The sequence below is a fragment of the Lolium rigidum genome, chromosome 3, assembly GCF_022539505.1.
Source record: "Lolium rigidum isolate FL_2022 chromosome 3, APGP_CSIRO_Lrig_0.1, whole genome shotgun sequence".
Taxonomy (NCBI): Eukaryota; Viridiplantae; Streptophyta; class Magnoliopsida; order Poales; family Poaceae; genus Lolium; species Lolium rigidum.
Genome location: NC_061510.1, coordinates 111437844 through 111450778, shown reverse-complemented (window position 1 = coordinate 111450778; position 12935 = coordinate 111437844). Strand labels below are relative to the sequence as shown.

General features: G+C 43.2%; 1 pseudogene; it reads right to left on the bottom strand.

Moving 5' to 3' along the window:
• Positions 1-11272: 11272 nt before the first annotated feature.
• On the bottom strand, positions 11273-12726 carry LOC124698000 (annotated as a pseudogene).
• Between the last annotated feature and the right edge of the window lie 209 nt (positions 12727-12935).

Here is a 12935-nt window from a genome sequence, read left to right as displayed (position 1 = left end):
ACGATGGCTTCCTCCCTCGATGTATGCATTAACTGCACTTTCTGCAACTGACCAATCCCCCCTGGAATCAAGGTTAAACAGAGAAGGCGCAGGCAATCCTACTAATTTTTCAACTTTCTTAGTCCTTGTCCAAGATTTCTTGTAAAATTTTATTCTATAAGATAGGTTCTCTAAATTAGACGAATTAGAAAGAAATTCATGCTTAATCATGGAAGCTATGTCAAGTTTCTCCATAGGGAGCGGAATATCAAGACTGTGAGGTCCTACATTATGCATAGCTAATAAGCGAGAGGCGATAAGACCCCCACAAATTCCTCCCTTCTCACGGTTAATGGCAAGTCTGTTGGCTATCAGAGCTCCCAAGTTATAAGTCCTATTACCTTGTAATGCGGCAGCTAGAAAGGCTAGATCCGGGATAGTTACTTTACCTCCAATCTTTCTCGCTAGAACGCACTTGGTAATGAAATAAGCGAAGTAACGAATAGCTGGGAAATGAATACTACTGATTTTACCATCATCCTCTGAGAAGCTTCTTCCATGACAAATTATCTTGAAGAGGTCCAAGAGCTCTTGCGGCGATCCCTTTATTTTCTCGCATGATCCCCATTGCGGTACTCTGATTGCTGCACAAAAATCACTGAATGGCAAGTTGACAGTTTTATTATAAATTTTGTACTTGAACCATGGGGTTAGATCGTGACCAATTGAATTTAAAATCCTGCACTACTGACATAGTCAGTTTCACATATTGGCATGGTTCCCCGTCAACAAAATCATCCAATCCTGCACGAGAGATTAAATTTTGGACGTCCTGCAAAATCCCTGCACTTCTCATGAAATCCACACACGGATAATAAGTGGGATATACTCCTTCTTCCCGGTGAACTCTCATGACCTGTGGCACCTCCAACTCATGTTGGTTGAGTTGGTACCTACCTCCTTTCATTTTCTGAAATTTTTAACAAACAATATAAAACTTGATTTGGTGACATATAATTGAGGGAAACTACCATAGGAACTTGCTAGAGTACTAATCATGCATCAAAACTAATTTCTACCAATTAGAACAAGCATGCAAGCTCACTAAACATGTTACCTACAGCAGCAAAATATTCAAGATATACTCAACCAAACAAAATTCTATTTGGATGGGTGGAGGAGTCACATACCAAGGAGCAAATGTGCCAAATTTCAGCAGGAAATCTGAGCCGAGCAAAGAGATCGAGAAATCTGGAGTTCTTGAGCAAAAACGCGAGTGAGAGGAAATGTGTTCGAGTTTTTTCGGGAGAGAGAAGGTGCTGGGAGGAAGAGATGGCAAAGTGGGGCAAGGAGGGGCCCACACCACATGGTGGCGCGGCCACCTCCTTGGCCGCGCCGGCCTGTGGTTTGGCGCCCTCTGGTGCCCCACAGGTCATCCTCCGGTGCTCCCAGGTGCCTCGTCGAAAAATAGGACCAACGGTGTAATTTTCGCGAATTTTTGAAAACTTTGAAAAATGCACATTTTCTGGGTATTAAGTTTATTATTACTGGCCAGGAAAATTTTTGAAATCTCTAATCAACTAAGAAGCTTTGCAAATTAAAAGTGCTACAGCAACTAAAGCAAGTGGAGAAAGAAAGAGATGTTGTTTACCTCCTCTATGCATATAAAAGGTATTTGTTAACAAGGTTGATCAAGTCTTGCCACCAAATAAATTTTATATAGCATATGAAGAAATAAACCTCAAATCAATCATGTTACCTTGAATTGTATTGATATGGATCCAATCACAAGAGTTTGATATTCTTCTTTAGGCTCATATATAGGACAATCGATGGTTCCCATTTTGATAGTTCTCACATGAGAGATAGTATTAACTCCGCACGCTTTTTCAATCCTCTTGGGGAAATAGACTGTGTGTTCCTTATCATCAACATTGAAAGTAACCTTTCCTTTATTGCAATCAATAACAGCCCCTGCGGTGTTAAGAAAAGGTCTCCCAAGAATAATAGACATATTATCATCTTCAGGCATTTCCAACACAACAAAATCAGTTAATATCAAGCGGTTATTAGTAACTTGAACAGGAACATCCTCACATATACCAACAGGAATAGCAGTAGATTTATCAGCCATTTGCAAAGATATATCAGTAGGTATCAACTTATCTAAGTAAAGTCTCTTGTATAGAGAAAAAGGCATAACACTAACACCGGCTCCCAAATCACATAGAGCAGTTTTAACATAATTATTCTTGATAGAACAAGGAATAGTAGGTATACCTGGGTCGCCCAACTTCTTTGGAACTTTGCCATTGAAAGAGTAATTGGCAAGCATAGTAGAAATTTCCTCATTGGGGATTTTCCTTTTGTTAGTAACAATATCTTTCATATACTTTGAATAAGGAGGCAATTTAATAGCATCAGTCAAAGGAATTTGCAAGAATAAAGGTTTCATCCAATCACAAAATTTATTATAGTGTTCTTCTTCCTTTGATTTTAGTTTCTTAGCAGGAAAAGGCATTGGCTTTTGCACCCAAGGTTCTCTTTCATTACCATGTTTCTCAGCAATAAAATCTTCTTTAGTATACTTTTTATTTTTAGCATGCTTTTCAGGTTCTTTTTCAACCTCTTCTTTATCGGGAGTATCATTCTTATCATTATCTTCACTATTATCATGTTCATTACTACTTTCAGTTTCAGCATCGAAATAGAAATACTATTAGGATCATTAACAGGTTCGGAGGATTCTACAACATTTTTATGTTTCTTCTTCTTTTTCTTAGAATGAGCTCTAGGTTCAATGCGTTGAGAATCTTGTTCAATTCTTTTGGGATGCCCTTCGGGATATAGAGGATCCTGGGTAGAGACACCACCTCTAGTTGTTACTTCATAAGCATGTTTTTCTTTAGCATTATTTCCTAACAAGTCATTTTGCACTTTAGTGAGTTGATCAATTTGAGTTTGAATCATATGAAAATGTTTAACAAGCATCTTAACATCATTGGAGGTTCTCTCCACAATATCATGCAATTGACTAATAGCTTGAGAATTTTCCATTAGATGATTCTCTACTCTCATATTAAAATTTTCTTGCTTAACAATATAATTATCAAACTCATCTAAGCATTGCGCAGGAGGTTTTGAATACGGAATATCTTCCCTAGTAAAGCGTTGAAGCGAGTTTACCTCAATCATGGATGAAGGGGGAATTATCTCACATATATCTTCTATTGGAGGTAGATTCTTCACATCTTCGATTTAATACCTTTCTCCTTGAGAGACTTCTTGGCTTCCCTCATATCTTCATCATTCAATTTAATTAAACCCCTCTTCTTCACTATTGGCGTTGGAGTTGGTTCAGGCGTATTCCAATCATCATAATTCCGGCCTATTTTAGCCAATAATTCTTCAGATAGTCGTCCGGAGTTCTTTTATACGAAAACACAACCAAGCACAACTATCCAGGTATGCCCTAGACTCAATGGTTAGTCCACTATAAAATATATCAAGTAAATCATGCTTTTCTAAATCATGGTCAGGCAGAGCTCTAATAAGAGAGCAAAATCTCGCCCAAGCCTCGGGCAATTTCTCTTCATCTCCTTGATCAAAATTATAAACTCTCTGCAAAGCAGCATGTTGAGCACTAGCAGGAAAGTATTTCCGAAAGAAAACAGCAAGCAATTCTTTTGGACTTTTAATAGAGCTAGGTGGCAAACTATTATACCAAGTTTTAGCGTCATCCTTTAATGAGAATGGAAAGATTTTAGCAACAAAGTAAGTACGCTTCTTAACATCATCAGAAAACAAGCTACTCAAAGTAGATAACTCGATCATGTGTTCAACGGCACTTTCTTTTTCAGTACCACAAAAAGGTGTTTTCTCAACAATAGCTATATGAGATAGATCAAGAGAAAAATCATAATCTTTATCCCTAATGTTTATAGGAGATGTGGCAAATTTAGGATCGGGAGACAGTTTATATCTAACAAGTATGTTACTGCAAGCAACTTTTTAATTTTTCTTGCATCAGTAGTAGCATGGCATTTTTCAATAAAATCATCATCAAGTTCCACATAATCTTCATCAAGATCATCACTAGAGTATTCAAGCTCAGGTGAATTAACAGGTGTAGTAACATTAGGAGTTTCAGTATTTTCTATTTGTCTAGACCTAGCAATTGAAGCATCTAGAAAAGTTCCCAATGAACCACTATCATCAAGCACAGCAGAAATATTATCAATATTATGAGAGTTTTCAGATTCAGCGAAGTACCGAGCATTTGAAGCATGTGGCGGTGAAACAAGTTTATCAATCACGAGATGGTGAATCAAGAGCAGCAGAGGTACTCGGAGTTGTACCTTTTCTTGTAGTGGATGGTAATATGGCGACCTTAGTATCGCGAGGTTTACCCATGATGGAGAATTTGCAGCGAACAATATCAATCCAAGTGAACTTCCAAATAAAGCTATGCTCCCCGGCAACGGCGCCTGGAAAATAGTCTTGATGACCCACAAGTATAGGGGATCGCAACAGTCTTCGAGGGAAGTATTACCCAATTTATTGATTCGACACAAGGGGAGACAAAGAATACTTGAAAGCCTTAACAGTGGAGTTGTCAAATCAGCTGCACCTGGAAACAGACTTGCTCGCAAGAGTTTATCAGTAGTAACAGTTTTATAGCAGTAGCAGTAGTGAAATAACAGCAGCAGAGTAACAAAGACAGCAGTAGTGATTATAGTAAACAGCAGGATTAAAATACTGCAGGCACGGGGACGGATGACGGGCGTTGCATGGATGAGAGAAACTCATGTAACAATCATAGCAGGGCATTTGCAGATAATAATAAAACGGTGTCCAAGTACTAATCAATCAATAGGCATGTGTTCCAATTATAGTCGTACGTGCTCGCAATGAGAAACTTGCACAACATCTTTTGTCCTACCAGCCGGTGGCAGCCGGGCCTCAAGGGAAACTACTTGGATATTAAGGTACTCCTTTTAAAAGAGTACCGGAGCAAAGCATTAACACTCCGTGAACAGATGTGATCCGCACATCACTACCATCCCCTCCGGTTGTCCCAATTTCTGTCACTTCGGGGCCATTGGTTCCGGACGACGACATGTGTATACAACTTGCGGGTAAGATCATAAACAACGAATATCTTCATGAATCAATAACATGTTCAGATCTGAGATCATGGCACTCGGGCCCTAGTGACAAGCATTAAGCATAACAAGTTGCAACAATATCATAAAAGTACCATCTACGGACACTAGGCACTATGCCCTAACAATCTTATGCTATTACATGACCAATCTCATCCAATCCCTACCATCCCCTTCGGCCTACAGCGAAATTACTCACACATGGATGGGGGAAACATTGCTGGTTGATGGAGAGGCGTTGGCGGTGATGGCGGTGATGATCTCCTCCAATTCCCCGTCCCGGCGGAGTGCCAGAACGGAGACTTCTGGCTCCCGCGACGGAGTTTCGCGATGTGGCGGCGTTCTGGAGGGTTTCTGGCGACTTCCACTTCTCTCCGTGCGTTTTTAGGTCGAGGCGAATAAGTAGTCCGAAGGGGGGCGTCGGAGGCCGACCGAGGGGGCCACACTACATGGCCGCGCGGGCCCCCCGGGCCGCGCCGCCATGTAGTGTGGGGCCCTCGGGCCTCCACTTCAATTGCCCTTCTGGCTCCGTCATTATTCCGGGAAAATAGGCCCTTTCGTCAAAATCCCGAGGTTTTTCCCGAAAGTTGGATTTCTGCACAAAAACGAGACACCGGAACAGTTCTGCTGAAAACAGCGTTAGTCCGTGTTAGTTGCATCCAAAATACACAAATTAGAGGCAAAACAATAGCAAAAGTGTTCGGGAAAGTAGATACGTTTTGGACGTATCACGCATCCTGTGGTCGGAACGCAAGTGTCGCACCGTCGGATGGTGGACACGTGTCAAAAACCCTAGCGGTAAAATGGCTAAGGATCAAGTTACCATTCAAATTGCCCGAAAATGGCGCCAAGATTGGTGGAACTGTTTGAACCTTTCGAGGTTCTGGGTAAGAATTTCAAAATACAAGCCATTATCTTTGCAGGGTAGTAACCCGGAGACTCGTTGTAATAATGGGGTCGATGGATGAAGTCCCGCAGGATAAAGGATCTTTATGGCGTGCAAGCTGGAAAGAGAAGTATTAAGAAGTCGGAGTTCTTCAAGTTTCCCCATGTTTCTGGGAAGTTTGTCGGACGTGAAGATGGTTCGAGCAAGGCGGAAATAAGAGGTGAAATTTGTAGAACTCTGGGGGCTACTGTTGTGGGTATACTTCATGGGTGTACCATCGACAGTGGCTAGATCTGGCAAGCCCGGGTGGCCCATAGGCGGTGATGGTGGCGTATGGCCCATCGGGCGGCCTAGTTGCTGTAGATCAAGATGGATGAAGTCCAGCCCAGGAACGAGGACCCGGATCCACCGACCAACCCAGGAAGTCTGATCCGGCCTGGCCCATTGGGGGTAGCCGGATCCAGTATGGCGTATAAGGAAAGGCGGATCCTTGACGTGCACGGCAATGTAATATTCCGTAGTTAGGCAACTTGTATTCCGGCTGGGACTCTTCGTGTAAATCCTAGATCTTGGCGTCTTTATAAGCCGGATCCTGGGAGCCCTAGAGGCACAACCACAACTCATTATAACAACGCGAAAGCGCCCAGATAATTTCAGACAAGCAGTAGTAGGCCCAATCATCATGCAGGTGTTCTGAAGCTGGGTAAATCACGTACCACCATCCCGAGGACTCTCCGCCCGATGGCCCCTACTTCTTCTCCCCCTCGTGAGGATCCCTCCTCCGTGGTATCGTCGAATAGGCAACGATAGGGGGCGCGGTCGGAGCAGATCACGGTTGTGGAGGCCGATATGTCGGATTTTTCTCGCGTTAATTGGGGCTGGGGCGCCATCTTGGAGGCGCTGTCGCGGCAAATTTTGGAGCAGGCGGGACTGTCGCGGTAGGACTTGACTGAGGAAGGTGTGCCGCGGCAGGGGAGGGCAGCAAAGACCGTGGAGTGGCGATGAAGACTTGAGGGTGCGATTCTCGGCTCTGGTGCGCACGATCGGCACTCTGCAGGATGGGGCGGACCTCCGCAAAGGTGGGACGAGGCCGCATCATAGGGATGAAGGAGGCCTTCTTGTCAAAGTCCTCGATGAGCCTGACGAGAAGGATGTTGATGAGATGTCGTTCTTCAATAGGGTCACCAATCTTGCGGAGTTCGTCAGCAATGGAGGAGAGGCGCTGATAGTAGACGCCGACGGGAGAGGCACCTTGGACGAGATTGCGAAGCTCAATGTTGAGGTTGTTCACATGGGCGTCGATGTTGTCCTGGAAAAGATGGCGAAGGACGACCCAGAGTGCGGCGGCGGACGAGGCGTTGCAGAAGACGAGGTTGAATATGTCGGTGGAGACGCGCGTGTAGATCCACTGGATGATCGCGAGGTCGTCCTTGCCCCATCGTGGATCATCGAGGCGTGGAACATAGTCCCCGATGATGTGAGCAAGAAGATTGCATCGCCCTAGATGAACTTCGAAGAGGTGGCACCAATGATAGTAGTTGTGAGCTGTGAGATCTAGGGTGATGGGTATGAAGGGGAGATGTCGGTGATGGTGCCGAAAGGCTGAGAGGCGGCACGGAAGTCTTCCATGGAGAAGAGAAGTCCAGGCGGCAGAGGAGGAGAGTGATGTTGTGCAGAGCACGCAGTTGGGAAACCCCAAGTAGAAGGTATGATAAGCACAGTAGTAAGTTTTTCCCTCAGTAAGAAACCAATGTTTAATAGACCAGTAGGAGAAAGAAATCACTTATGAAGATGTTGCTGGCTGACTTTGGCAGGGCGCACTACCGGTGTCAGCAACAACGTGGAACCTGCACACAACACAACCAAAATACTTTGCCCCAACTTACAGTGAGGTTGTCAATCTCACCGGTTTTGCTGAAACAAAGGATTAGACGTATAGTGTGGAAAGAGATGTTTGTTTGCAGTGAAATAAAGAGAACAATACTTGCAGTAGATGGATTTATCAGTATAAAAGAAAAGGACCAGAGTCCACATTTCACTAGAGGTGTCTCTCCATAAAGATAAATAACATGATGGGTAAACAAATTACAGCTGGGCAATTGACATAATAAAGACCATACATGCCAAGATGATTACTATGAGATTCATTTGGGCACAACAACAAGATTCATAGACCGTAATCTAACTGCATCTATGAATAATAATCCACCTTCAGGTTAGCATCCGCACCCCTTTCAGTATTAAGTTGCAAGTAACAGATTATTGCATTAAGTAAAGTCTGTAAAGTAAACAATATAATTATTCTTGGATAAAGAATTGTTATTTTCTCCCTAGTAGCAACAACACATCTACAATGTTAGGAGTTATTGTCACTCTCCCATATTACTAGAGGCATGAACCCACTATCGAGCATCAATACTCCCTCTTGGAGTCACAATCACATACTTGGCCAGAGCATCTACTAGCAACGGAGAGCATGCAACATCACAAATAACATATAAACAATCTATAATCAATCTCAACCATAGTATTCAATATTCATCGGATCCCAGCAAACACAACATGTAGCATTACATAAGGATGATCTTGATCATGTAGGGCATCTCACAAGATCTAAAAATGAAGCATAAGGAGGAGAAGACAAACATCTAGCTACTGCTATGGACCCGTAGTCCAAAAATGAACTACTCACGCATCAATTCGGAGGCGGGCATGGTGATGAAGAGGCCTCCGGTGGTGATCTACCTCTCCGACAGGGTGCCGGGAAGAGCTTCAGAACCCTCCTAAACTAGGGTCGATGATGGCGGCGGCTACGGAACTTTTCGTGGATGGAGGCTCGGGTATTTAGGTTTTCCCCGAGGATGTCAATTTATAGGCGGAAGGGCGAGGTCGGTGGGCGCCTGGGGGGGCCACACCATGCCTAGGCGTGGCCAGGGGGTCGCGCCTAGGGGTGGTGTGGCCGCCTCCCGGCTCTTCTCCGTCTCCCCTTTGGACTCCGTCTTCGTGACAACAAAATAGGAACTTCGGATTTCGTTTCATCCAATTCCGAGAATATTTTCTGTACAACTTTTCTGAAATACAAAACAGCAGAAAATAGGAACTAACACTATAACATCTTGTTAATAGGTTAGTTCCAGAAAATGCATAAAAATGTCACGAAGTGTAAACAAAACATATACAAATTGGTGTAAAAAAAGCATGGAGCATCAAAAATTATAGATATGTTTGCAATGTATCAGAGGGTTGGGCGGTGGAGGAATGCAAGGGTGCGGAAAACCTAGGCGTCTGATACCATGATATTTGGAGAAAATAATAACTTGTATTGATATGTGAGAGATTGCAGAGTTTATATATGAGTCAAACCAATCTAGGGTTTAGGCGCCAACCGACCTACACAAGGAAAAACCAAATATAACTCTAATAAGCATCAACAAGAAAGGACTAGGCGAAGCCAAACCTCTAGTCTCTCCCGTTCCACCTCACCCCTCCTCCTCCATGGAGGTGAGAAGAAAGTTGACAAGGGAGAGGTACAACGAGCTTATTGAAGAAGCTTACGCCAAATCCATGCATAACCGTTGCCCTCCATTGACATCGACCAAAGAAACGTGTTGTCGATGTCCGGTGTCGCTCGCCGATCCGGATCAATGCCTCGTTACGACACAAGGCTAAGTGCCACAACGAAAAACATAACCCTAAATCTAAGCCTAACCCTAGTATCTACAAAAGCATCCCAACAACCTCTCCCATTCTCACGCCAAGTGTGGCATGATCGCGCGGAAGAGTACGGAATGGGCGCTATATGGGCACAGTCAACTCTCAAGGGGACAGAGGATGGAGACACTACTAGGAAATAGTCGATTTGTGGCGTGCCAAAAAATCCCTATGTGGTGTGTACCCGGCACGTCGCCGGTATATCGCCATTGGTGTACGTTATTGGAGGCGTGCCGTCTACCACGCTACTGGTAGCTTATACTGGTGGCATATCGTTGGGTACATGACATCCCTACCACCACCGCCTCCCTCTCATACGACCTCACCTCCACACCAAACCCTGCTTCACCCGCGACTCTGCTCACATGTGTGTTGCGGCATCTGCGAGAGCAAGTGTGACTTCGACGAAAGTGGTGGAGTCTCAGTCATGATCACTAGAGCGTTGATGCTTGGCTCTGATACCATTTGTAGTTGTCAATCTCGTTGAACCTGATAAACAACGGTGGAGACAAAGTGATAAAGTACTCACACGAAGAAGACAAGGACAAAACTATCTACAATTCAGACCACGACCGAGTTAACGGTCAGCGCCATCCCACTGCCCTCGCTCGGTACCCTACTATGCCGCCACAATCTTGTTGACTCGTGACATCCCACGACAAGTTTATGTCGACAATCTAATCTAGTTGGAAACGGTAAAACAACCGGGTCAAGAACAAGATCACCATGGTTTATTTTCTACACTTTTGCTTCAATGTGCCCCCCTCTCCCCCAAACTCAAACACATCAAAGGATGAGATCGCTCTGTACCCCTTCGCAATGAAACTTATGAAGGGTATGAAGTGATCTCAGCTCTGGATGTATTTGAGTTTGAGCTATTTTCTAACTTAACTGCCGACAAAACTGAAGTTCTTCCAATACCTGACACATATGGCAATTTTTGCGACCTCAAACTTCACTTCTCCTAGAATTTTCACCGGCGGCCATCACATATTGGCATATTGACTCATGTTGTATTCATCTTCAAGTACTATTATTTTTGTAGAACATTTATTTATTTTAGGACTTTATTTCGAAGCTTTTAACATTGAATTCACTCATCCATAATTTTGACAATCAACGACTGTTCTGCATTCATATATAGTATATAATCCACATCACGTAGTGTCATCCTAGTACTGATGAATGGCATTACAGTACCTCAAATGGATCCTACCGAATAATGTAGTTGATGATTACGCTGTGGTTCACTGTCGGGTATAAACATGCCATAAGAGTTTTTTCGACAGAAAATACACTACTCATCCCAGGAATTTGTCTTATATGAATTGAAGGTAAACAGAGTACGGTAGAAAACCGTAAGTTCAGCAAAAATTACGAAGCCCCTTTTACACAACGAGAATAGAACTACATGGCCCTTGTTGCTAATATACAAGAGCAGAGTTTACTCCCTTGTACATACGAGCCTTGGCATGAAAATGTCTCAAAGATATCACATACTTGACCCATTAAATTACATATAAAGGCCAATTTAGCCGGACATAGATGATATCACAGATTTAATTTCATTGGCGATATTCTTGGCATCCGCGGCAATACCGGCCAATCCTCTCCTCGCCAATCCAGCACAGTAAAGCTGATTTTCACCTTTCCAATGATTCGGATAATCTTTGGTGGGCAGTCCATTGTCATTTAACATGCTCTCACCATTCTACACATAGAAATGTCAAATAACTTGGTTAGCAGATCTAAGAATTGTTGCTTAAAAACGAATTTGACTTAGGCAGAAAAAAAATCAATGTTAGTACCTTGAGCCACACATTTGCTGTGCTCTTGTATCCAGTTGCAAACACAATTGCGTCAAATGAGATTTCGTCACCGCTTTGAAATTTGACTATATTCCCTATGATTTTACTAATGCTTCCTTCAACCTATAAGAGATAAATAAAATGTTAATAAACTGGCATAGTAAATATATATGGTATATATAAAGTCTATATCAGGTCCATATACTTACTTGGATGATTCCTTTTTTTATTAACCCAACAGTGCCAACATCAATCACAGCGGATCGGCCAGTTTTTGACTTGAGCATCATTGGTCCCATTTTTGGCATTGTGATGCCATTCTTTGATAGGTCTCCAAATATGAATTTTGCTGCCATAATAAGGAGGTTATCCACTAGATTCAGTGGAAGATGGTGGGCTAGTGTCATCCCCAACCGGATGAGTTCCTTCGTCATTATATGAATCTGCACCCAAAAAAATTTCACACATCTTTGCAACTTGCATGATACATGAAAATAACATTATAGTTCTAATAATACTTAGAAATTGTATCTTATTACCAAATAAATTAAAAGGTGCACATACCGGGCTTCGTATAACAATCGAAGTATTGGCACGATGGGTCGCGAGGTCATAAGCAATTTCCATCCCTGAGTTGCCAGATCCAATGACCAACACACTCTTACCGGAGAAGCTCTTGCCTGACTTGTATCTTGATGAATGGATGACCTCACCCGGAAAACTGTCAAGTCCAGGGATCACCGGAATATTCTCGGCACTATTCTCACCACTAGCCACAACAAGGAACTTTGCACTGAAATTCATTGTTGTCCTCTCTACCATGTCACGGGCCACGATGGACCAACACTTATTATCATTGTCATATGTGGATGACTCCACGCTAGTGAGATACTTGGGTTGAATATTGAAACGCATAATATAGTCATCCAAATACTTGACAAACAATGCTTTTGGTATGTATGTTGGTGCATCAACCGGGTATGACATGTGTGGTAACTCACGGAACTCCTTTGCAAGATGCGGCTTCAAGCGGTCGTATGCGCGGTTGCGCCAAAGTGACGCTGCTGCAGTCCTCGCGCTCGACAATGACATAGGGAATGGAGAATTGGGTAAGGCATGCTGCCGTTGCGAGGCCTGCTGGACCGGCACCAACAATCAACACGGAAACATTCTCCATCGTAAATACAAGATTTGGCGAAGTTGTGGGATTGGGGTGCGGTGGTAGACTAGGAGACTCAGAACAAGAAGGGTATTTTGGTTCTATGTGTTGGCTGGATGAATCTGTGATGAAATAGTCACATATGAGGTATATATATGCTTGTAGATTTGATGCACCAATTCTGTTTTGTGACTGGTTTCAGACTAAGGGGTGTAGGAAAAGGTAAT